The sequence below is a fragment of the Ammospiza nelsoni genome, chromosome 8 (assembly GCF_027579445.1).
Source record: "Ammospiza nelsoni isolate bAmmNel1 chromosome 8, bAmmNel1.pri, whole genome shotgun sequence".
NCBI lineage: Eukaryota > Metazoa > Chordata > Aves > Passeriformes > Passerellidae > Ammospiza > Ammospiza nelsoni.
This window is the reverse complement of record NC_080640.1, coordinates 19,254,168-19,281,460: the sequence shown is the minus strand read 5'-3', so window position 1 is coordinate 19,281,460 and position 27,293 is coordinate 19,254,168.

Below are 27,293 nucleotides of genomic sequence, written 5' to 3'. Positions count from 1 at the left end.
AGATGTCAGTAGCTTGAATAGTTACTCCAGACTCCCACTGGAGTGGTCATGATGACAATGTTGGACTTGCCAGTACAGAAACTTGAAGGCCTTTCAGTTGCTTAGTAGTTGTTGGTCATCTCCCTAACCCAGGTAGCATTAGGAACAAGAGTGTTTTCTATTTATCCAGGTGTCAGAAACTTTTTTTGCTGGCTGCCTTCAGGGTCTCTTACTCTTCTCTCCCTCTGGGCCTCTCCCCTTTGGCTTGGAGACTTCCCCAGAAGAGCTTTCACATGGAGCAAAAAAGCCTTGCAGATTGACCCGTCTTCAATGGGAATTTGTGCCACTGTTATGTCTTTCTCAGTGCTTTTCTGGCCTCTCTTTTTCAGTTTGTCCCAATAGCCCTAGAGAAAGGGCTTTAGTTGGACTGCATGTGTTGTCATGTACTGAAAGAGTTATAAACTGTGGAAAAGATCACTAGTTTATAAATCAAAATAAAAGCCTATGGTTGCCAAAGGGGTGATGTTAGGTATCAGGATAAGGTCTGTGATAGCGTAGGAGTCTGTGTTGTCTGTCCTAGCCCACTGCATGTCAGTCCACCTAGCAAAAAGTCTAAATTCTTCTCTACTTGAAAAAATGGAAAATCAAACTCAACAGTTTATGCCTAGCAGAAACTCTGTGTCCTCCTGTATCATGTAGTGTACACCAAGCTGGATTCCCTGGAGCTGAGGGTGGGATCCCTACCATTTGCCTTGTGCTTCGACAGTGTGCAGTAGAGCCTGTAGCCTGCCCTGCCAGTGCCTAATTGACACTGTCTTCAGACAAGAGGGTCTCAGTCATAGTGATTTGTTCCTAAGGTAGAAGACTTACCTACTTTAACGGTCAGATATTTCAGCTGGCAATCTACATACTGTAGCTTTTGGGAACATAACATGGTAGAGGTGGGAATGCAGCAGATCTTTCCTTGAGAAGGTGAATAGATTTCAGGAAGCAAACAAATTCAGGTTCTGAGCATCTTTAGGAAATCCTACGGTACAGTCTTATGTGAAAAATACCTCTCTGTGACTTTACATCTCCTTCTGTTCAAGCAAACACTTCAGATAACATTAAAGACGGGAAAGTACAGACCAGCATAATACAAATCAGCAAGCAATAGGAAGCAGTATCTCCTACAGATGTATGCAGAAGAGAAAGAGAGAAGGATTTCACTGGTGTCACATAGAAAATGCCCAGATCCTATAATATGAGGTGTTGATAGGTGATGTTTATAGGAACAACTTGTGATGATGATTTGCATAACACAGGGATATTTCTTAGAGTTAATCTTTGGACCTTCTGCTAGAGATTTCTGTTCTCTTTGTATCAATAATATATAAAGGATTAAACACCACTGTTTTGAAATAACCTACGTAGCTGAGAAGCAGCACCAGAAACTTTAAGTCGTGTAGGAAATGTCTGTACTTCTCAGGGAAATGTCTGGAATTCTTGAAAACATAAATTAGAGCATCTTATGGCACTATTAAAAGAGAATGCAGATTCCCCCACATCTGGCTCAGCGCTTTTATCACATAAGAAGCTTCCCTTTTGCTTGGTGTTTAGGCTAAGCACTGGACAGGGTGAGGCCAATAAACCTGCAGTCATGGTATTTTTTGGTGTGTGTCAGTCCCTCACTCCTCACCTGTGCTTACTTCTTGTAGAGGCTTCAGCTAAGGCACAGCTGGCGAAAGTGGGAAATTACTCTTAAGCAAGGAGTCTACAGCAACAGCATTACTACCTTCCTCTGCAGCCCCTCCACCTCTTGAACAGGCAGGAACTGAGAGATCCCATTTCTAGTAGCTTGATACCTGAGGAGGAGAAGAAATGTTTCCTAGAAGGAGATGGAAGGATGGAGCCCAAAAGAACAGGAATGGACTTGGCACAGACATGCTGGATTGTATGTTACCACAGGGAGTAGGAAGCTGCTCACTTGTCCCAGCTGTTCTGCAGCAGGCAATCTGAGAGGACAGGTTTAAATTCTTCTTGCTATACTTTGAGAAAGGTGCAGTTGGTAATTTTTTTCTCTCTCAATTTCTTTTTCGTTTTTCCTTTCATTGAAGAACTGGTTGGTTACGTCATTGAAGTAATAATTTCTGGAGAAGCATAGCTCATTGAGTGCCAAAGTAGTTCAGTTTTAATTTTTCCAGGTTTCTGAGTGGGTTCTCAAAGTGATCTTTACTAATGATCCCTGAAGATTGAATCTGATTCTATCTGTTGTTAAGCAAAGCCTGTCAGAAGTGCTATCATAAAATGCAATGGAAAGCTCAGTGCAAGTGTGTAAAAAAATAGAAACAATAATAAAAAAATCTTTAGGCAAACAGATCTTTGGAAAAGAAAAGCAATGGAAGGCACTGGAGATTATTTTTACACTTTCCTCTGATAAAGCTGAAGCCTAATTCAATTCTCTCTGAATGCAGAAAAGAACTAGGGCTGCATTTGGCAGCCCATGAAGTATTGGCTTAGTCTGTACAGCCTCATCTAGCATACCAGAGAGTGAAGGACAGGATAGCCAGATTCAGGCTAACAAGTTACAGGAGAGCATACCAGTCTCATCACTCTCTTTTTAAAATTTATTTTCCCATCCTTCCCCCCCACCCTCCCAAGAAATGCTCATTTGTACGCTAATGACTTTTTGTAAATAATTGATGTCACAGATACTCAAGGCTGAAAATAGTCTGAGTGGAACTTCATATCTATCCTTCACCAACTACTTAGAAAAGGTGGAGACCAGCTTCTGCAAGCCTTCTTGAAAGTGGCAGCCTAGACACTCAGGAGGTCTAGAGCATGCACTAAAGTCAAGGACTTCCTCTTAGTATTTGTCAGCTCTTCTGATCTTGCTTTGGGATCTTAACTTTTTCAGGCCATAGCCAAATCTTGGAGATTTGAGAGATAAAAGAAACTAAGCTCCAGAAAATCTCAGAGCCTTAGCAGTTCTGATCAAATAAGGTTGTACCTTATGGCTGAGGTCCAGTCCTGTTCAAGATAGCTTATTTAGGCCTATGGGGAAAAGAAGCAACCTTCTGGGAAGGATTATTTGGTCCTAAATTGTCAGCCATTAAATACAAGAGTATTTTGCCAGCAGAATAGGAGAAGCTACTTCCAATAAAGCCAATCAAAAGCAATTTCCCTGCTGAAAGGTGGCCTACCTGAGACAGAGCAGCCTGCACCAGCTGCATGCCGCTGCTGTCAGACTTGGCCGGGTCTGTCAATTAAGGGAACACAGAGCAATCTGTGAGCGCTGAAAGGGATCCCTTCAGAGCCCTCCGTGGCTCAGAGACAGGCCCATTGTCTGCATGCATGTCTCACATAGTTTCAGAGTCCTGATAAGCAGGCATGCCATGAAAAACTACATTATATGGTGAGCTCGGGAGTACTTTGTCTGGGAGTAGATGAGATGGGGGTGGGAGAAGAGGTAACACTGCACCTTTGCATTGTGGGAGGTGGGGCAATGAAAGACGTCGCGTTTGGTGGTCCCCCAACATAACCTGCTTTCTCACAAACTCTTGTTGAATGATGAAGTTGTGGTTCCCTCTAATTCCCCTCCTCCTCTCCATCCTTGTCATTTCTTCTGGAGTTCAGAAATCAGTTGGGAAATTACTGCAGCACTGAGAAGCTTACTGCAGACTGAGAAGCTTAACCACCTTCAGCTGCTGCCTTGCCACATACTGAGAGTCCTTATTCCTCTGAATCTGTGACCTCCAGGGTCTATAAGTCTGTGGGCAGGGAAGAGTGAAGACTTCAGACTTCCATGCATGTGCTGCAGAAAACATAGAATAGGATATGTCAACATAGCTCCGAGGGGAAGGAATAAGTGGGGTTTTCTCACCAGCTGCTAAGAAATGTTTGCTTTCTTTTTCCTCAGCTTATAGCCTGGTGCCTGGATCCCTTAGTGCAAACAGGCCCTTTGCCTTTCCTAGATGCAGACCCAGAAGAGCTGGTAGTCTTGGATGAGCACCTCTCAGTCTACAGCAGGATGTTCTCTTAGACTCCACTGCATGAGCTTGGAGTATGTAAAGAGGTTAGTACATGCAAAAATGCCTGCATAACAAAACAAATAAAACCAATCTCTAAGTTGCTTTTATACTATCTTTTTAGGCCACACTGCATAGAAGGAGAAGGTTCAAGCAGAACTTTCTCTTTAAAATATCCACTATGTAAAGCTAGTTTTCCATATGCTTGGGAAAATATGGAGACTTTACTCTGTGTGATGGGATGCAAAGAAATGTATACATGGGAGCAAGCAACTCTGTTACTACTGCAGTAGCACAGATTTGGAAAGAACCAATGCTGTGGTTAAACTAAAAACCTGAAGGATGACTTGCAAGTGACTTTTCCTAACACTTTTCCTTTCTCCTTGTGGCTGAGGTATTTTTTTTTCGCACTCACTGAAGCTGATAGTCTCCTTGTTTAATTTTAGTTGCAGGCACTCTAGATGATCTTCATTCAGTGTTTAAGCCAAAGTTTGTTGTGGACCATGCCTACTTCTGACTGTCACAGACGTGTTGGACAAAAGCCATTACTGATAAGGCAGTTAAATTCTGTGGAGCTACCAAGGGATGAGCCTGGCCCATACTCTTCAGCTTTCCTATCAGTTTTTTGGCAGTACAGTGGGCTGCCAAAGAGAGGATTTGGTTTCTGATCATTCAGTCATTAGTCTTCAGCAGATATACCCTTGTCAGGCTTTAGTGATTTGTCTGCAGCTCACCCAGTGTACAGTGACACTCCAGGAGATGGCAGGTCCTAGTTTTTCCCAGTAGGGGAATATGACTTGGCTCAGCATATTTGATAAGAAAAATTAATGAATGTGTTATGGGATGGAAGCTCTTCTTTCATCTCTGACTTGGTGAGGTTCATGGAAACCCATCTTTCTTTTCACGTTAAATAAAGCTCCCACCATGGATGCCAAATCCTGCTGTCTGTTCTCACATTCTTCACTGCACACACACTTGTACCATACTGTCACTCCTGGATAAAGTTGTTGTGCTGACATATTTGACAAATTCTTGTGTTTCTTTCTGTTTAGCTATATCTATATATAGACATATATATATACACACTTAAATTGACAAGAGAGACTGCCTTGCTTTAATTTCTCTTCCTCAATTCTTCAAACCAGAGACCTTGCTAATGTTCATATTAGTTTCCTAAAACTGTGTGTTTCCCCTGCATCCTCACATAAATACAACTCATTATCTTTCTCCCAGCCAAATGCTGGCACACCATTTTCTGAAGCACACCAGCAGCCCACAGCATCCACTGAGTCACAATGTGGGCTCTGGAGGGCACCTTGAAGAACCTTGTAATTTCCTTTGGTTTGTCTCTTTTGGTGGTTTTATTTTTTTTTGAGCCTGTTGAATCTGAGTCATTCTTGATGAGGGAGAGATAAGTTGAGGCATCCCACAAAACTGCCAGGTCTTTTCAGCAAAATGAACTGTCTCTTTTGAGTGGCTTATATAAAGATACTCCTAGCACAATCGTCACATTGCATTTTTTACTTGCTTCAAAGAACAGCGGACTAATTAAGTGAAGATATTTAGCAGATTGTCATCAGGAGGCAAGTGAGCCACTCAGGGAGATGAATGGGGTAGTTTGTGCTTCTTGGAATTGTTGTTTCAATATCTTGTCAGGCTTGAGCAGATACCAATGGCTTCAGGAAGGGTACATATTCAGTCTTTCATATATGTTCAAGATAGAGCTGAGCTGCTTCATTGTAACATGAAAGCTGAGGAGCAGAAGGATGGGTGTCAAGTTGAGTATCCTGGTGTATCCTGCTGTAAAATCGAGGTACATTTCTCCTCCTTGCTGTGGTGTTTTTTGACCAAATTTATGAGCCAGTGCTCCACACTGGAGCTGTGTAACAATCTTCACCTGCTCTCCTCAGTTTTTGCTGTGCCTCCTACAGGCAGATATTAGTGATTGGGTGTTTTTGTATCTTTTGGATATGTATGTAGGATATCTAATGGGAAATGTTTTCCCTTCTACCATGTATTGCAGAAGCTGCACAGTCTTGGTGTCTAGCAGAAAGTATAATGCTAGACATCTGCTCCTTGGACCCCCTGGGATCCCCCTGTGGTTTAGAAAATAGAGACCTTTGATCTGTGGTTTGTGTGGGAGAGGTAGATGATGCTGTGGTTTGCAAACAGCTGATGGTTCTCTCTTTCCTTCAAAGAAAAAAATAGTGTTGGTGTGTGATGATGCAGGACATCGAGTGACCAATTGGGAGCACACAGCAAGATGTGGTTTGCTCTGCAAGCTGCAGTTCACAAATGTCATGGTATATTTTTAAGAAAAGGTGACAGTGTTGGTTGTGTCTTTAAGCCACAAGCCTCCTGTAGGGGCAGCAGGGAATGGCCCAAAACCAGCAATAAAACCCCATGAGCTGAAAATTTCCTTCTGCATCTCTCCAGGGCATAATAGCAGTTGTTCACCCCAGGTAAAAGGGCTGCCCCTTCTTACACTGACTTGTCTGTAAAAGGGATTTTTGTCCATAGGCACCTACCCCAGCAGGGGCCCTGTGCAGTGCCTACTGCAAGTTTAGAGTTCAGAGGAGTGTGACTGCCATTTTCTGTCATGACCCTGGAGGTTTTGTTCAGCAATTTGGGTAAGGACTGCTGAGAAAATGTTGAGTTTGGACAGGAACTGCTGTGTAAATGTTTGTGTCTATCTGGGCAGGGTGGCACTCAGAGTACACAGCTCTGAAGGAAAAGAGTGAAGCTGTGCTTGTGCCTCTACAATTTTGTGAAAAATTATGTGCAACAGTCCAGTGCTTAGAACACAAAAATCTGGTGCACCTGACTAACCAAATATCTAACTTCCATGTGATCTTGTCTCCCTACAAAGTGAGTATTTAAGGAAGGGAATAATATAAGGATGGATATATAGTGAACTCTGCTATATAGTGTCTAGGAATCAGAGCTGAGAGATTTCTTGAAATGGAAAATATTTTGGACTCAATGACTGGTATTCACCTCTGGACTAATATCAGTCTGTTGGGCTCCCCTGACACAATTGTCTTGGGCAGCAAGTCTGGCAGCATTTGAAAGCTAAGAAGGAGAAGCTGTGTTGATAGGGGTGGAACTAGTGCTAAGACCTGTAACAGTGTGAGTGCTGCCAGGCATGCCAACCTGGGAGACTCCAGCTGGGAAGGAATAAGAAGGGAAAACATGTAAATCAACTAGATCCAAAAAACTATAAATTCAACAGGGCAAAGCCAAACAAATTGAGACTGAAAATTGGGTGATTTATTGGCTGTGGAACAGGTATTCCTCACAGATGCCATTTTTGTTTTGCCTAAATGCTTAAGAACCTGATCGACTTCCCTCTGACCTTCTGTATCCTGTAGTCTCATGAGGTGCCTCACTCACAGCAGCCTGGATGACTTTGGGCAATGTTCCTCGACAGTGGGCCCTTGAACAGTACTTCTGCAGCCCTTTCAGCAGTAGCCTGTTCCCAGCATGCTCCAGCATTGAGGACCTACCTGCTATGGTTGTCTGACATGCACTGCAGATACAGGACACATGGTTCTGCACATGGCCCAGGAACCAGGCACTGCAGCAAGTTCCTGGAGCCATTGCCACAGCTCATCTGTAGCTTGTGTGAGAAAGGCCTGTCTTAGGCCCTAAAACCCAAGTTTGATACCTTCTAGAGGCATTGCCAGAATTAGAGAATAGAATTCTTACAAGAACCCAATACAACTTCTGTTGTTTGTTGTTTTTTTTTTTTTTTTAATCAGTGGTGTGCTGTAAAATCGCACCCTCAGGGCTTACATGTATTTGCAGGAGTGGAGCCCTAAAATTTTTGAATGTGTGTTTTGTTAAATCCTTAATAGCTAGGTGACTCCTGCTTATCATTGCTTCTTCTGCTGACATTTCCAAGGAACACTAGCAGGTCAGAAAGTCAGCTTGGAGAAGCTGAGCTGCTTCTTTACCACATTACGCTCACCCAGCCGGGTGCTTTATAACTCTGTCTTTAATGATTTTCTCAGCTATTTTTTCTGGGACTGGCGTAAGGCTCACTGAGGTCTATAGTTCCCATGATTGCCCTTAGCACCTCTTTTAAAAGAAGTGCAGAGTTTTGGCTCCACTCCAGCCTGATGGGAGAGTGGCTATTTTTAATGATAAACTGAATGATTTTGTTAGTAACTTCCATGAACTTTGAGTTTTTTAGAGTGTTTGCACAAATGCCATCTGGTCTTGGATGTTTCTTATTCTTTTGGTTTTTAGGTAATGTTATTATGTCTTTTTTCTTCCATTTGAGTTTCTATCTGTCAGTTTTCAATATATCTGGCTTTGTGCATCCCCTACTACTATTGTTGCTATTTGTGGTGACTGTGTTAATGTAATGTGGTCAAGGTACCCAGATCTCAAACTGGAGACTCTTTATGTTAAATAGTTTACATCTATCCAAACCAAGAGTTATTATCTAGGGGACTTTGTTGACAGGGTAAAGATAAATTGAGCCTTTATCTAATTTTCTGGTATGGGGCAAATGGCAAAAGTTTACTCAGATCAGCTAGGCCAAGAATAACCTTGTGCAACTGTCTCTGAGTTCAAGAGCATTGCCTGCTGGTGGCAGTCCAGAGTGGAAGGGGTCACAAGCCTACAATTCCACAGCTTTGATGTTCTCATATTCTAGTCCTGTATTTTAACTGCAACACCACATTTCTCAGACTCATTCTATTTTTCTGGATAGTTTGAAAATCTTGATTCCTGTGACTCATAGTAGAACACTTCTGGAATTGCACCCCCCCTTCACCAGCTCGTATTTCTGACTGTGTTAGAGGAATAAGGTATCCAAAATGTCATCAGGCAATTGACATTGTTTAACAACTCACTGTCATTACTTGGGAGAAAGTCTAGGCTTCCCTCTCACTGATCCTGACTCAGCTCACCTCACTCCTGCTGTCAGCATCTTTCTGAATAGAGTTTGCTAGAAGACAATGAGCCCTACCCCTTTCTCTTCTCTTCCCTACTCCCAGCGGGCAAGCAATATGGCAGAGTGTGGTCTCCAGTGTCCCTTTAGTCACTTCTCTGCTGTTGGTGTCATAGGGCCAGTGTTTAAGCATTTTCACGCTGGATTTGAAATGAGATTATAGACTGGTCCACTCAATTGACTTAATGGATTTTAAGAAACTAGATCCTATTAATGCAGTCAGTGCCCCAGGGTGCCTCTCCTACTGCAGACAAGATAATCTGCCATGCAAATTAAATCCTGCCTCAAGATGCAGGGCCTGCTTAATGTGATCCATTACACAGTTTACTTGTTTATATCTAATATTGTAACAGGAATAGGCTTACGAGCAGCAGGACTCAACTGAATAGAAGAGTAAATTACCGGGAAAATGAGGTTTTAGAGCCTCTCTCTCTTCCTTTCTCTCAATCCCTCTTCTTTTCTTCACTCCTTCTCTCTTTCACATGTGAAAACACATTCTTCTGCTTTTTGCATGTAGGGAGTAATCAAAGAAAATAATACACATGTGAGTGCTGGATTCTGCTTTTGTTTACAGAGGTGCAAATTGGGAACTTAGCGAGGAGAAGGAGCTCAAAAGGATCAGCAAAATCTTTATGGAGAGGTGAATCTTCCTTTAGCTCTGTTGTCCAGTCTGCATGGGGTTTTGGAATGGAATTCACAAGAACAGATGTGGGTGGCAAGGGTGGATAGGAATACAGAGACTAGTCAAACTGGAGGACTGGGTTTGAATTCAGGAGAGAAAAAACAGGGATATCCAGTTTGGGCATTCTGAGGGAAAGAAGTCAGTCCAAGGAGAAGTGGTTCAGCAAGGTCACAGGCTTCTAACAGAAGTGACTCAGGTCCATATAGGGATATGTGCGAAGGAAGATTCTTGTATAAGTGATCCTTTGAAGGGCAGGAGGACGGATTATCTGATCTCTCACTTTTATGATAAGTTATGTTAAAGATCTTGAGATGAGGATCCATAAGTTTAGGAACACTGACCTTGCATTGGAAGAAATAGCTTTTTGTATATGACCAAGTCACTGGCTTATCCTGGAGTTCCTGGGATAAGGATGTGGAGAATCAAAGTAGCTTGGCAGGATCACGAGATGAATAAAAAAGGGGAAATGGATGGAAGGGTCTGCATGAATATTTCAAATTGTAGGTGACTGCTATTAACAGATGAAGGTCTAACTCCCCTTTGCTTTTCTCCAATGGCAAGTGAAATTTCAATTCATTTCCACAGCCAAATCAGTTTTCTGGTGGAATATTAGCAGACTGCTTTGAGTACATACAGACTTGCATATGCTGTCATACAGCCACTGTCCCAACACACTACGAGTGCCTTGCACTCATAGTGTGGCTGTGTTGCTTTAGCTGCACTAGGGGCTGTAGGCACAGTGATGAATTGGCCTCTATTCATATTCCTAAAGGAAATGGATGGTTGTGATATAGGAATGTAGTCTTGCTGTGATTTTTTTGCAATGCCTGTAATGGATCCTAAGATCTATGAGATTTCTGAATGAAAGAAAAGTCAGAGTCCAAGGCAGGGGCATATTTGGAGTGATTCCTTAGGATTTGACACAATCTGTAGCAATAGAGGTGTGGCTGTCTGCAAAGACACACTGTGGACAGACCCAGAACCTGTCCCTTGCAAAGAAAGAAGGAACCTGCATCAGGCTACTTCACTTTCACGATAGCTTTTTTGATCTACTTCTGCAGTGATGGGAGTCATCTCTGACAAGATCCAAACAATAATTTTCAATTCCTGTCATTCAAATATACTTTCTCATTTATCTCATGTAAACCAGTTATTTTACTGAGCCTCAGTTCACAGTTCATAGCAGTGTGATCTCTTCAGTCTTGTCTGTGCACATGCAGCCCCAGATGGGGACTGTGCCTTTGGTAGTACCCAGAGCTATGTGGGTTACAGCTGGGGCCCTGCACACGCAAATGATCTTGGCAGAGGGTTTATTCCCATGGGCAGCAGAGAGAGGTACGTGAGCCCCAGCAGCATACGTGGTGTTGCATGGTCGAGGCCTCATAAGCCTGTGCTGCCTTCAGAAAAGGTCTCCATGCCAGGGAACAACACTGCCTTGAACCAACACTTTTGCCATCTCTACTGATAGCACCTCATGCAGGAAGAGAAGTAAGGGGAGGAGGGAAGGGAACTGTTGTTTTTTTAACTTAATTTAAAGCTCTTTATGAGATTTTCACAGCTGTGATCTTATCAGGGTTTGGCTATAGAAATTAAAGCAGCAATTATATTTTCCCCTTCCTGGAATGTAAAATAAAGTCTTGTGTAAAATGCATTAAAAACTGGAATGTAAAAGTGTAATTAATGTGGAGCAAAAAGCACATTGCGTCATTAACTTTTTTATTAATATTCTCACGCAGGGCAATTTCAAAGCTCAGTGCCACTCCATTTCCCCCAGTGAAATATCTCCCACTCTTTCATTGCAGCTACCTTTAACCTCATCTTTAATGGGATGACAGCAGCTTTTCTCTGGAATTACATCTCTGCTCATCCATCTGTCCCACTAGACCCTTTCTCCTTCCACTTAGGGTTCCTATCAGATTAGGGTGCAATTCTGTTCCTAGTGGAAAGAGAGAGGGACAAAAACATGAGATTCATTTGACATCTGTAAAGCAAAAATGGATATGCTTGCTTATCTGGAGGAAGGCTTAAAGAATAGGACTCTTCCTTCTGCTGAACTGGACAGCAAGGCTTCATCTTTCAAAGGCACCTCAAGATGTCTTGCTTGCAGCTCTCATCTCTAGAGACCATTCTAGATCGGTTTACCCTTGCTGTGTTAAGGCCTATTCCTGTACATAGTAGTTGCTAGGTGCCATCTGGGTACTGACTTTATTTCCGTTATTTTGTTGTCTCTACATGCAGCAAGTGTTTTTCAGTTGCTGCTGTGTGAACAGAGGACCCCTGCTTTCCCTGAGATGTCAGCCTAAGCTCTTTGTTCTACCTCTACAGCATTGATGAGAGGGTTAATGTATAGTCCTTTTCAGCATGGTTCGTTTTCCCTGTGTCAGCCAATGCCACAGAAGGAAGAATAGGGCTGTAAGCAATTCTTGCTGAAATCAGGAGTGTTTTGAGTGGCAGAACTGTAGTCTAATATGCAGGAAGCAGACTGAGAGGTCTATTTGCAGTGAAATAATACGCTCATCAGTTGTAGTGTGTCTTGTGCCCTGTATTGTTTCACAAGAGAGGCCAGGGGGTAAAAAATATCTAGATTCACTACTCAATTCTTTCTCATTTTTTCTGGGCTCTGTTCAGCTCTGGAATGGGCAAACATCTCTCAAACTTGTCTTTTGAAGGCTTCTAACAGTTTGCCTGTCACAGAGGGGCAAATGATTTGTTCCCTTGTTTCTAAGCTTAGCCCCTATCTTAATCTCATTTCATTCTAATTTGATGCTCACTTATAATTTACAGTCTGAGTTTTAGTCCCTGCAATTATCACTAGGATTGAAGTTGAAGGAAGACTTTTAGAGCTACCAGCTATTTGCTTGGTTTTGAAATGCTTGTAAGAGTTTAGCCCAGAGTATCCATGTATGTATTCACAAATGGTTCATGATATTGAAGCCAAAAGATTCTGCCTTTATTTCCTGGTAAAGATGAAATGTCCACAACACCTAGACTGTATTGAGCAAGATAGGATATTTACTGCATCTGATGATTTTATCAGATACCTGATCGATATTGTAGAATGGGAGTGCTTATCCATCCATCCATCCATCCATCCATCCATCCATCCATCCATCCATCCATCCATCCATCCATCCATCCATCCATCCATCTCTGTAGAGTTCCAGAGCTCACAAGTTGTTTAGATCTTACTCTGGTCCTAGGAAATGGCTGACAGTTTGCCTCCATCTCACTTGAAGTATTTACAATATGACTGTGGCATTTTGAGTTAGGTTGTGACCAGTAAAGTGGAGGTGTATGAGCCACCTCATGTCAGAAAGGAGAGGAGACATTTGGAGAAAGGAATTTTGGCTTCTACAAGTGAGCAGGTATAATTTGGATGCTGTATATAGAAGAGAAGGCTTTGGTGAGTCTTCAGAAGATGCTCTCCCAATTCCTACCTGCACTCCCATGAAAGGGTAATTGATTTGCATGGCCATGGCCATGAATTTCCTAGCACAGTAGTGTGTAGAAGAAAAATAAAAGCCTAGTCCCAGAGATCTTCTAAAATGCTCTGTCTGGGAAAAATTCCCTTGAAGTATGTGTTCAGTGCTTTACTGTTAACTGGGCTTTCTCCAAAGATCTGAAATAGCTGATATTTGTCCTTATTTGTTGGCCTGGGCTAGAATCCCAAAAATCCACTGGGTGTGAGCTGGTATTCATTGTTATCTGCTGTTTGTCTGAAGAAGACATTTGATAGTGTCAGTCAAACTTCCCATTTATTGATTTTTCAACTGCTTGCTGAATAAACCCAATGCATTTCACAATGCATTGCCAATACTATGAGCATCTTAGCGGGACCTGTTGTTCACATTTTGACTGAAATTATTATTGCAATTGCTTTGAAATTATAAAAAATTTAATTTAATGAAAACCATCTCTATGGAAATTATACTGGGTTTCAGATTAATTATGTATGTATTTCACACATCTGTGACTCTGAGGTCCTGTACTATCAGTTTCATCATTCCTTTTCTTAAGGCTTTTTTCTGCAAAAAATATCAGGTGGTAAAATGAGTATTTACCAGTCATCTGTCACTTTGCTTCTTTTCAGGTTGTTGATTAGGTTGATGTTAACCAGCATCCTGGGACTGGACTTGAGGAGAGCTATGTTCTGTCTACTTGCCTGGTACTTTACTTCATAGTGCTTGAATTCTTGTAATCCCTTGTCAATGAGTGCCAGCTACCTGTCAGATGTTACGACATCAGGTACACAAGGATTAGAAAAATTACTTATGACATGAGTTTTTAGCTTTAGTACATTCTCATAAAACTAAGTGTGGGAAGAGGAAGGAAATGTTTGGCTTCAAACATATGATGTTTTTTTACAAGACAGTTATGTTATTCCATATCATCCACATTACTGCTTGTCATAGCACTTTTTTTCCCCTGCTGGAATTCTTCTCACCTGTGGCCTAGATAAAATAACTTTGAGATTCCTTTAAGATCTCTCAGCTCCCAAATGAACAATACAATTCTGATAGTACAAAGACAGCACAGTATCTTGGGCACCAATTTTAGCAAATCCCCTCTAGTGATAGAAGTGCTTCACCTTAAACTGTGCTTGTGGTTGGAAGCATGCATTCCCAAACTCTGTTAATAACATAAGTCAAAATGTAGCCTTTCCTTAAGGACATCATTGTCCAAAATTTGAGACAAAGCTATTAATTTTAAAATGAAGCTGAGATACACACAGTTAGGCTCTGGACTTCTGTTAAATGCCCTGGAGATTGGCTCGGTGGCCAGCAGAGCCAATGCTGCTATAGTGCTTCATTTAAAGTATGTCTTTATTTTAAGCATTTTTGGAGCAATGGCAAAACGGAATTATTGGTTACTTCAGAGAATACCTATTAGAAAAAAAAGAAGTTGAAAAACCAAAAAGTGCACCTTGTCCCATCATCATCTTGTTGCATCCATCTAATTTTTGTTGTGCCAAACAGGCATATGCTGCTCTTTTCAATATTAAATGTTATGCTGCAAAATGACAATGTCACTACCCTCTTTGAAATTGCCATTGACAGATTAATTCCATGCTTACTGTCCTAATGCCTACAGGGGCATTGTCTTTAGCTCTTTCATTTTTATGCTATTTTATTGAGATTTTCATCTTATGTTCTTTGGACAGTTCTGCAGAGTGGTGCTCTAGGGTGCTGGTTCATACAGCTCATTTGGGCATGTATTCCTTGCAGTTTACCCTTTGTTGGCACCCCTTTGTATGCTGAAGGATGAATATTGATGGTGATTTCAACTTTGTCATGATCTACCTGCATGCTTTTCTGCTTTTGCTGGAGGGTATGTTGTCTCTCTTAAATGGGATTTACATATTTCATGCTCATTCAGCCCAGCAGCTTTTGCTCTCTTCACAATTGCCTTAAGCCTTTGATGATTTTCTTCTGCTGTTTTACCCCAGCTTAAAATGCCATCTGTATCCATACCATCAACAGTTTGTTGTTCTAGTAACAACCCAAATGGCAGTCTGCACAAACAGCATTTCTCTAAAGGATGTGCAGTCTGCACAAGTGAGAGCACCGTTTTTTTTGAATACTGCTGATATATCTACTGTAGAGTGTCAAATTTTTTTCTTTGTCCAATACTTTTCTTCTTGCAGACAAGAAAATCTATTCCTTTTTGCATTGTTAGTTACCAATTAGTCTCTACAGTAGTAAAAGATTCTTCAGCCTTGTCCCACAAAAGCCAAAGAGCGTCCTCATTTTGATGTTTCTTCTGGTTACATTATGATTTGTAGTTTTTTTTAGCTTTTGATTTAGCAACAATAGAATCTGAGACAGCACAGCTTTTCCACTTGTATTACTTACTGTCCTCATTCTGACTCCTTGTAATAGATCTTTGACTCTTCTTTGATAGTTTGTCTTCCTGGCACTCCAGTTACTATATTTGCTGTGTAACATCCAAGATGGTATATTTTTGTATATCATCGTGTACTTTTTCCCTTGGTGTTGTTGCAATGAATATTGAAAGATGTATTCTTCCCAACTTGTGATTTTTCTATATGATCCTGCCTTCACTTTCCCCCCACCTCTTATTTTGACCTTTAAAATGACTTATTTATAGTATTTTTGATAATATATTGGCTGAAGCTCATATATCCAGCTGAAGACTATCAAGTATCTCAATTGTTCTGAAGCTGGTAAAGCATTCATCTTAAACATCTTGTGCCCATACCACCTTGGAGGAATTTGGAGGGCTCTGGTGGTACCCTCCTGTCCCTGCCTGTTGCTGGTGACTTCTTTATCTGCTGCAACGACTAATCCAGAGTCACACAATGGTTCTGTGCTACAAGAGGTAGCCTGAAACCTGGCTTTGGGTGGGAGGCTGGACATCACCCACAGCAAGGTGGGGGTGATAGAGCGCATTGCAGCAGCAGAATGGTTGTGCCTGTCTAACACAGCACAGCAACACTTGCTTCTTTTACTGGGAAGCAGTAGTGACCAGCTACTTTGCCGTTCACTCTTCTCTCTCCTTCTAAGCCTTGGTGGAAATCAAACTTTAGGGCAAAGAGCAATATGGCTGCCTGCACCAGCTACCTACAACAGTTTTGGTGACAGCCATACCCAGCAGACACAAAAGCTGTAAGAAGGGGCCTATCTGATAAAGGCAGTAGTTGGGCATGTGCTGGCAGAGAGGTGGCCTTTTAGAATAGGAGTAATCAAATGCTCATTAGATTAAAATGACCACCTTCAGATGCACTTGGGAGCAGATGGGAAGCTGGTACAATACCCAGAGGACAGGTGGGCTGTGCTTATTCCAGGTTGCTTGTCTAAGCAGGTGATTTCTGTCTCTGGACTAGCTGAGGCTCTCCAGGGGTCTTTGAGGTGTTTCACTGTTTCTAGCAGAAGGAAACAGAAGCCATGCACACACAGTGTAAACTACATTAACAGCTAGGCAGACAGCTGCCTGCTTTCAGACTAGGGCTGTCCTGAACTGAGCAGTGCACTGTGCTTCCAGCAGGGCAGCTTGGCACAGAGCACTTGCTGTGCCAAGTGCTGAGAACATCCTCGGTAATGCTGTGTGTTTGTACTTCCTCAGCTGAAGATCAGCAGTGGCCTTGGAAAGGAAGGAGCTCCTGTTTATTAGTACGGCCTTGATGTGTAATCGTTTGTGTGCTGCCAGCATTTAGGGCCTTATCTGAAATCCACTAGAACTGTAGGAATCTCTTCAGCTTTTAAAAGTAGATATTTAGTTTTCCCTGTGCCTGCAAAGTTTCCCTGGGGAGAAACAGCAGTGCTTTCCAGGTTCCAGTGTGCAGCTGCAGATCTGAGCTGTGCTATGTGCCAGGGTGGCTCCAGCATACAGTGATCAGATGGCCCAGAGGTGTTAAATTTAGAACTCTCAGTGGTGAAGAAAACCAAGATAAAGGGATGCTTCATGGCCAAATAATTTTGTAGCTAAACCTACCCACTGCCTGGGAAATACAGGCGCTTTTGAGGCCAAGTGCTGGCTTTCTGAGCAAAACCTGTGCTCCAGACACTTGAAAAACGTCTGGCCACTGTTTTTCATTAGTAACAGAGTCATAATACCTTCCCATTTACACCATGCTGAGATACATATGCTCAGCTCAGTAGCCCCTGAATGAGGATGGGAGATGTCAATGGTGAGAGATTTCTATTTTTCTCTTCAACACTCTCCCCCAAAGAACCCTCAAATTGATTGAAATTATGTGGAGGAGAAAGAGGGGCTCACAGAGAGAAGCTGGCTCGCTTTACAGGGTGTATGGTGAGTTGGGTTTTGTTCAGCTAGGAAGAAAGTCAAATGTTCCCAGCCACCTTGTCACATTCAGAACTACAGGGACAATTACTGACACACTGCTTTCCTCAAAGACTAAGGACATCTGAAAAGGAAGGACACCCTGTCACAACAATTCATTAAAAAAAAAGGTAGCGATAAAGTTCTTTAAAACCATTAACCAGACACACTGGTAATCGGTTCATGATAATTTCCTTGCTTGGTTGCCAACTCTCTTAGATTCAAGAGGTAGCCCTTGAGAACAGACTTGATACATTGAGATGTACTTGGCCTCAGACATAGTTACTGCTGTGTCTTCTTGGTGGTCATCAGGAAAGTCCACTTCATCATCTGCATAACCAGTAATGTGGATGATGGAAACTTGGGTTCAAAAAGTGGTGCAAATGTGTGAATTCTGTTTTTAAAGACTTGAGATAAACTATCATGCTGGATCTTCTGTCTGTTCTGGCTGTTTTTGGTGGAATAAATAGCTTCTAAAGAAACAGTTGATCTTTATGTAAACATAATCTCTTTCATACCTATCTCTAGTTTCCTCAGAACAGTCTTAAAACTGAGGAATAAATTCAACCCATAGGGAGCTGCTTATGGTTTCATCCTGTGTTACACTTAAGTATTTTCTGAGTTGTAGGTGCCTTCATATTCTTACAGAAAACAGGATGGCTATGGGGTCACCAGGTCAGTATGCAGTCGGTCACAGCCACCAGCTAACCTTGAAGTAGACTGTGATCTACTTCAAGACACAGGAAAATGTAAAATGAAACAGAGGAAAAGCTCAGCTGAGCAAGGAAGGCTGGTAGAGCCTATTCTTCTTATCTTTTTCCTTCTCTGTCCCAGATGGGTACCAACAAATAACACCTGTTTGCTGACCACCACTATTTCACTTCTCTCCTTCTCTTCTTTCCCCTTTCTGGTCAGATACTTCATTTTCTTGTATAGAAATGAACTTGGCAAGAGAGCACACCTTACCCTCTAAGAAAAATTCCTTGATTATTGTGAGATTGTTTCCTTTAGATCTGTGCTGAAGTGCAGTGGAAGATTTGTCTATGGCCAAACTCCAAGTCTGTGGTGAATGCAGACAGGGAGGATGGAAGGACAGAATAAGAGAAAGAGGGAAGGAGGAAAAGGGAGGCACTGTGACCCCTGCACCGAAGCCTTGTGAGCGTGGCAGAGACTTCTGTGTGTTTGTGTGGAATGGTGGCTGTTTAGATAAACAGATGGCAACAAATGGCATAAAATTATATACCCATAATGTCAGTTCATAACATTTTGTTCGACATACTTGATTTAATCGCTTAGCTGACGATTTTGCTTTTGGGCCCATATGGTGGCAAATGGCAAATGAACCCTCTTTACACAGCAACTCCAATCTGGCACTTTTATCACTGAGACTTAGAGAAGAATCCAGGAGGAGAGAGATGCAGATGGAAAATGAATGAGCAAGCAGGGTGGGGTACATGTGTGGGAAGAGGAGGTTTTGAAGGTGCAGCCAGGGGAGTGTTCTTGGGAGATGGAATTGGGGGGTGGTGGTGAAATGGGAAAGGGAGGGCTGGGGCAAAGGAAATCAGGATGTACTATTTTTAAGAACATCTAAGATGAAACGAGGAATTTATCAGGGAGAATCTGAGAGAAAACCTGTGGAGAGAAAATCCCCACATGAAAGTATAAGGAGAATGATGCCAAGAAGAAAGGAGAGAAGTAGACAAGGTAGGGATAATAGCAGACTTTTAGGAAGTATATTCAAAACTGATCTACAAACATAAGTGAAATGAGTGCAAAACCAAGAGAACAGATTGATTGACTGGACTCTTCAAAAGACCTAGGAACAAATTAATAGGAAATGTACCTGATGAGATTTAGTTTTCCTGTGCTGTTATCAGTGTGGTACTCCTGAGAAGAGAGATCGCGAGAAGGGCAACACAACAGTGATGACTGAGTTCCTATGGCAGATGACTTTGTCACTAAGACTTTGGTCATATCTGGCATGATTACTTGTATTACAGTATTCTGAATAATTGCTTTCTTCCACTTAGCTTTTTCTTAAGTTTTGAGAAGGCTGGATCTTTGAATGTTTTTTTCAGCCAGGGTGTGGTCTTGCAAAATGTTGAGGACTATAAGTTTGCCTGTCTGTCAGTGAGCAGGGCAGTTCCCTCAGGCACATCCAGTGTGCCTTCATGTATTTACTCTGTGATGGGGATTTTCTTTTGCATGTGCCAAGGAGAAAACAGAAGAGGCACCCTTTGAAAGATGCTGCTTCAGTGACTAGGAAATAGTCCTCAGTAGGATGGAAGTGATATGATCTGGCAAGACTGAGAAGTTAGAAGACAAATGAAGCTGAATATGTGCCTTTTGATAAGACATTTTTCCTAGCACATCAGCACTTCATTGCTTATAGTGCAGAATGAAAAAAAAAAGCATTCACCAAAATCCTTACTTAATCCAAATAATTGGTCAATAAAGGCTTGGAGAAATGTATTTCCTGTGGTTCTGAGAAGTATGTTGCCAGGGAAATTTCATAATGGCAAGATAACGGTCTCAGAGTAACAATACAAATAAAAAGTCCAAAGACCACAAGAAATTTATGACCATTTAGGCAAGCTTTCTCTAATATCTCTTCCCCTTTTTTGGTATTCTTTTGTGAGCCCTGTTCAGTAGAGAAATGCCAGGCTGGTTCTGCTCATTGCACTGTGTTGATTGGTCCAGCAGTTGATCAGAATTTGGTTTGCACCCTACTTGGGATGCTGAAGAGGGCTAGCTGCTGGGGAGTTTATAGCTCCTTCATGGCAAAATTGTATCCTTCTAACCTATTGTTGTATATCTTTAATTACTGGGGGATTCAGCTACAGAAAATAAATTCTGTCCAAGTTTCTTCTGAGATGTCCTGTGCACATCTGGGTGTACTGAGCCCTCAGTTTCACTCTTATTTCTCCGGATCTTTGCTTCATGCAGCTGTGGCTGGGACTTCCCCATTGTTCAACTAGTTCGCTTGTGACCAATTAGTACTGATTAGTTTAAGACTTCTTGTTTGATTGAGACTTGCTGTAGTTAAGTCTAGATGTGGCTCATGTCTATCAAAAGGTTAGGGTGACTCATATTTGTGGTCACCCTACAAATCATCTCTTTCTGATGAAAATTAGGGCTTCCTCTTCTGCCCAGCTTTCCTTTTTTCTTCTCCTGAACAACTGAAACTGCCTCCCAAACAATGCAGTCCAGCAGACAGCCATGTAGTGGCAGTTGGCTGTGGACTCGGTTGTTCCCAGCGTTACTGGATCTTGTGGTGACAGGTGCTAGGTAAGTCCCAAATTTGCTGTCAGAATCCACATTGAAGGATTATGGACTTCCAGGGTAAGGTTTGGGTGTTGGAGGTTGGTTTCCCTCCTTTCCCTCCCTGTTTTATGTGTTCAATTTCAAAGTATCTGCAAACTAGCCTGACACAGCTCCCTCCTTCTCCCTTACTCCCCCCACCACCCTCCCCCGTTCACATCCCCCAGGCTCTTTACAACTAAACAGTTTGTCCTTTTCCCAACGTTTTGGAGAATCTGGGAACGTAAGTGCTCCAATAACTCATGTCTGAGCTCTCATTTACCCCCTGCCGGCATGGGGATGCTGCGCACCAGCCTCTCAGAATGCCAAATGAGTCGTGGCTGCCGCCTTGTCCCCCGCGCCCCCCGAGGCCAGCGAAGGGACCCTCTGCCTTGCTGGGGCTGCTCAGAGACAGCCAGCTGGGCATCCTCGCCTGCTCCTGAGTGAGAACCTCTGGAACTGGGAGGTGCTGTGTGCAGGACAGGTGACTCCACTGCTTCAACTTTTTGGATACAGGGAGAGAAGGGGGAAGGCTAGGTCCCAGAGCTTAAGAGTTTTGTAGCTTGGATCCTAAGAGATGGCTTCATGCAGGGAACGCCTTTGAAGTTTGCCTCTGCCACTGGTATGTCCCATTGTCTTGGCTCAGTCACTTAGCTTCTGCCCAGTTAGCTTCTGCTTCAGTTTCTCACATTATCTGAAGGACAGAAGAGCATTTTCCCCCCCATCCCTATGCAGCTGTGAGGTTCACACTGAGAACTGTTGCAAAATGTTTTGAGATCCTTGATTTGAGCAGAGCAGACTGCAATGAAAACCAGGATAGAAAAAGACATCAATAGCTTTTGGAAAAGTGGGGATGCTTCTCATGCACTGGGCTTTGCAGCTGATGGACTGGACAGCTCCCAAATATCTTTTGAAAACAATTGAGGATGATTGAGGGTTTAAATCCAGTCATGGTAGGACTTGTTTTTAATCTGCAGGAAAACTTTGGAATTGTGGATTTTTCCTGACACCATATCTTCCCTTTGCCTCTGACTACATCAGCTGCTTTTCATTTACATTCACCCTGTCCCTCCTTCACTGTTCTCTGAGTACTCTGGTGTTCTCCCCAAGTGTTGTGGTTTTGGTTTTTTTTTTCTTTTTGTGTAACTGGCACGGGTTTCACTACCCACCCAGCTCATGAAGCTGCGTCTGCTCACTTAAGGAGTACTATTCTCATTTTACAGAAGGAAGCATGGCACAAAATGGCCTAAGTCTATTCGTCTGCTCTGGTCTCAGCCCAGAAGTGGTGACTCTCTACACAATTCTCACTCCTGTGAACCTGCAAGCTCATTGCGGTGTTACCAGCACCGGCAGGTGGGTTATCAGCTGTTTGGTCCCTGAGTGCCAGGCCCATTTTCTCTGTGCTCGGGCTGGCTGCTCGACTGGATCGGACCCAAGCCCCGGCCTGCGTTGCCGAGGGATGGTGCCGGCAGCGGGCGCTGACCCTGTGGTGTCGGGTTTGCTGCCATGAGGAGGTGGCCCCGATCCGTCCGTGCACGCCTTGCAGCCGCTCCCCACAGGGTGCAGGGGCTCTCGGGGTGTCTGGAGAACAGCCTGCTCCCAAGCTTCCAGAGACGGGATGAAGCTAGCACTCCCTGGAGCCTCGGGAGAGAGCGATTCGAAGGCGTCTCTTTCCGGAGCCCTCGCTCACGCTCCTCCCTGCTCTTTTTCCAGGATTCCCTGGGGAGGGGGGGTACCCAGCCGGGCATCATTCGGTGGTCGGAGCGCCGCAGACCGCCGTGCCGGAGCCTCACTCACCGCGGCGTCGCTCACCCTCCTTCCCCCTTTCGCGTTCCCTGCCTGTGGCCCTGGCAGGCGACGGGAAGTGCCAAGGATGAGAGCAGGTCCCTGGTGTCTCCTTTAGCTGCCATTGCAGTTAAATTAGAACAGAGACCTGCAAATAAAGCACCCCCTCCCCTACCCTCCCCCCCTCCCCGCTGCCAGAAGCTCTGCATTTCACTCAAGTGCCCACCGGGGAATTTGCCCATTTACTCTTGTTATTTGCATGATAAAGGCTGTTCTGCTGCCTTTTCTGCAGCCTGCCTTAAAAAGGCAGGGAAGTTGGAGCAGACGGGTAGGAGAGCCAGAGAGGTCAGGGCACCCAGCCCCGAGCCCTCCGCCCCCGGCTGAGTCGCCGAGGGTGCTGCGGCGAGGAGGAGGGAGGGAGGAAGGCTCTCCTCAGCCCGAGGTTTTGCTTTCCAGTTTTGTTCTCATTAGCGTCTCTGTGCATTCCCTTCGCTCCTCACAAAGACGCGGATTCTGGCACGGAAATGTGCCCTCTGGGATTCACTGAGAGAGAAAGGGAGGGGAAAGAGGGAGATAGACGGAGAGAGAATAGGCGTTTATCCTGGGTTGCATCCAAGCTGTCTTAGCTGAAAGTCGGGATGGAAGCGTAAAGGTGGCTGTAAACCTTTCTGGTTGCACCACCCCAATCATGGATTAATCACCTGAAGCAGTCTCCGTGTTTTGCTAGTTTTGTCCTGGCTTCTTCTGCCAGGTGTTTTTGAAATGTAATTTTCTTGAAGTAAGATGAAGTGGAAATACTCTGCGGTGATATGCCACTTTCAGTTCAGTTTTCACCCTGGCTCTGATTTAGATGAAGAGCCCCATGTCCCTTCTGACTAAGGAAAATTTACCAAAATGAAAATATGACTTAGCAGAAGAAACACAAATTTTGAGATCTAATCAGCAGTCAGGAAATTGTTTGGCTAGCTTTATGGGGCAAGGGTGGCTGGTGCTCAGCCCTGCCCTATTCCCATGCTTTCCAGCTTGATGAGGCTTCTTGTGCCTGTGATGAGGCCAGTGGCCACACAGGAGCTGCAGTAGTGACACTTTCACCAAGGCAATCTTCTGTTGTCTGCTAAGCTGGCATCGCATGTACTCTGTAGCTGTGGAGCTCTCTCTAGCCAGGCCACAGTCACGGGCCATAGTGGAGCTGCATCTTTAATAGTCTGTCTCCCTCAAATACCTCTCAGCTGAAGTGTACCCTTTTACCTCCCTGTCAGTAAGTACAGCCAGCCCCAGCACTCAGTCTCTGAAGCACTATGTCTGTGTTGACTGTAGCTGCCCTCAGCCTTCTCCCAAAGGCTACAACAGGAGGAAACTGTGAAGGCTATGTAAAAAGATGGCCTGAGGAAAGATGTCCAGAGAAGGGAAGAAAAAAGTCCTCTCTGTCTAGGATGTTGAACTGTGTCATGTGGTCTTTTTTCTATGTTTTATTCCCTTTTTAAAATTCTCATTTCTTTGTAAGTGGCTTTACCGCACACTGTGTGTACAATGTGACAAAAGTTTGGAAGCTATCCCCATTCATTGTACACCTCAGGCCTGGATGGGAGTATTGCCTTATGGGGAGTCCATATGGAATGGGGTGTAGGACTTCTTATAATTGATATTGTACTGACAGTGTATGCAGGAAAAGAGAGAGTGTTTGGAGTCCTGATGTAGAGATGCAGTAAGATCTCTTTGAAAACATTATTTTCCTTTTGCCCTTTCTTTCTTGTGATGCTTCTCCAGAGAGGAACAGTGCCCCAGAGTGAATGTGTGGAAAATTTCTGATCTGTGCATAGGATCTTTTTGTGTGAACTTACACTTCACTTGGACCCTAAACCCTTTTGAAGAGATCCCAAGGGCTGTCCAGCCAGGAACATCCCAAACTGCTGCTCTCTGCTGCTTTATTCTCTTTTTAAGCAATTTTAAAGAGGCAGAGGAAGGTATGGGTGTGAGGGTCTGCCCTCTGGATCTCAGCTGGAATTCTCCACTGAAGAAAGCATCACTGCATCTGTAGGTTTTGAGGTTTTGCACTCTAGCAGTAACCTCCATAAAAAAAAAATACTGCTGTGCATTGGAGCCTTCTAAAAAATCTTGCAGATGTTTGAGGGTAGGTTCCAAAATTTTTTTACTCAGTGTAGATGTCCTAGGTGTATATGGAGCGATTTACTGATCCAGAACTTCACAAGCAGAATTTGATCAGTGTTTTTACATTTCCCACCAGACTGCATCCTGACTGCATCCACCGAGGGCTTGAGAACCAGGATGCTGCTGGTGTATGGTCAGGCTAGAATGTGGAGTGAGACAAGGCTACTGCAGAGCCTGGGACCAGGCCCATTGCAGTTTCTCACTGCTGCTCAAGATGGGTTCCAGAAACAAAGCTCTACAAGCTTGCATTAAATTAGGGAAGCAGGTTTCTGCAAGCATGTGGCAGGCTGCACAGCCAGGATTCTGGCATCCTAAGTGGCTTCTGGAGCCAGCAGTCTGGGAGCTTGTGGCCGCTCAGGGCTAGTGCTCGGGAAAGGTTCCAGGATGAGGTCTCAGTGGCATCCTCTTTTTTCACCGTTGATCAACAAGTTCAGAGCATCTGTTCTTGAATCTGAATTCTGTATCTGGTGAACTTTTACATTTTCAGCATGGGTAATGATACCAACTCCATCCTCTCTTCTTGTCTGAAGAATCAGATATACAGCCCTACCTGTTGTATGAGTGCTCCTTCCCAGCTGCAAAGCTCTGAATCTTCTGGAACAGGATCAGTGTGGAAATTCCTTTCATTGTCTTACTAGTAACTTTGCTCCCCAGGTCTGGTTTTCCCTGGCACACTGACACCAGTGTTACATCTGAGAATAAACATTCCTTCTGAGATTTGTAACTTACTTTTTGGTGGTATTTGTTGCATGGTTGACCTAAAGGAGGCGCTCAGTTTAACAAGGAGCTCTTAACTAGTGGGTTTCTGGGAGGCCTGTCAGCCTCTTCTGATGGCTTTCATCTTGTACTATTTATAGATTAAAATTAATTTGAAATGGCTAAGCAGGGGTTTTACTCACTCTGAAATGATTTTATTTATTCACTACCCTTGCCATCAAGAAGACCAGACATAGAGAGAGAGCTTGGCTGTGTCTGTTTCTTGCACCTGGAAAGCACTGTGGGGAAGATGGCAGAGGGATGTTGCAGGCATGTCCAGTAATAGTCTGGATAGGTTCAAGTAGTCTGGCTGAGAAAAGCACTGCTGAGGGTATTGGGCAGGTCTGTCTGATTAGTGACATCCAGAAAGATGGAATCAGAATGCAGAGACTAAAGCTGTGTAATTCCTGGCACCTTCCACTGTGTGCTGGACAACCACAGCATATTTTATGTGCCTAGGATGTCTTCAGGTAAGGAGAAGCAATTCTTTATTTGAGCACAGACTTCTTATGTAGTTCGGAGAAAACCATTTAAGGTAGGGTTTATCTCACCCTGCTTTAAATATCTGGGAGTGATCTTATTCTAGGATACTTACCTACACTGTAGTTACCACCTGTAATTACACAGCATGTTACTACTGTTAATGTTCTCTCCATTGTCCACAGAGGGCCTACATAGATGAAAATATAGCTGGTTTTAATGTGGCAGGAACCTGGTGTGGTGAGTGTCTCTGAGCCTCAGTTTTCATATGAAAGGTGGAAGCATTGCATAGTGAAATGACTGCACGGTTAGACAGGGAATGGCATAGTGGGCTATGATTCTGCATTGGTGAAGAGGCAGGAGAGGAGCAGAGGAGGTGTCTGTGGAGTAGTTTACCTGTGACCTTCTGGCATTTGGCCCTATGCAGGTGGAAAGGAGTTTAGGTTATTCCAGTAAACCTTATGAAAACTCATTTATGTTTTTTTCCTCCAAAGCCATGTTTAGGTTGCTAAAACTACACTAGCTGTCTCTTGGCTTTTCCTGGACAATGATCAGACAACAAAGAATACAGTATACATCATCATATCGGGAAACAGCATCATAGCTCAGCTGCTGGTTTGTTTAGAGGCATCTGGACTATTTTTTCACTTTTTCAGGTTTCTTTCTGAAGGTTTCACTGCCTAGATGTAACCATTATGGACTTCTGCTCTCTATTTTTACCAGTTCAGATGGGAAATGTTTAAAAAGTAGAATGAAACAAGAATGAAAGCATTTAGAGTCTCTTCCTCACTGCATTAGGAGGCCAAAGGTTATGAAAGGAGAGTTTATGCTGAAGACATTCTTTGAAAGCCCTCTCAAGCAAGTGTTCTGCTTTTTATTACTGGCTTGAATTAAGATTGATTTTCCTCAGATTCCTGGTCTCCCTCTTGGGACCAGCTCCAAAAACCCTGAGGCTCAAATGAAAATGGAAGGTGCTAATTAAAAGCACCATTTATCTCTCTTTGAAAATAGACCCCAAGAGTATGTGGGGATTGGCGGGAGTTGCTCCTGGAAATAAGCTGCTCTCCTGCTTGATGTTGCAGGTGTTCCATGCTGTCAGGACTGTTAAGAGTCATATGTTAGTGTCAGAGATATGTAAAATATTATCTGTGAGCCCTAGGTCTGTCTCAGTACAGCCACAGCTTTGGGGTCTCAGGAACCTGTGACCTTTGGCCATTGTTGGTCAGGAATTACGGGGACTGTTGTGTATCCAGGAGATGAGTGCATGCAATATCCCCACTGTACCCAATGTAGTGTCAGAGTTGAACTGAATGCTGTTAGCCTGAACATCTTGAATTAATTTTTTAGGGTATTGGCCAAGCAGGGCTGTCACACT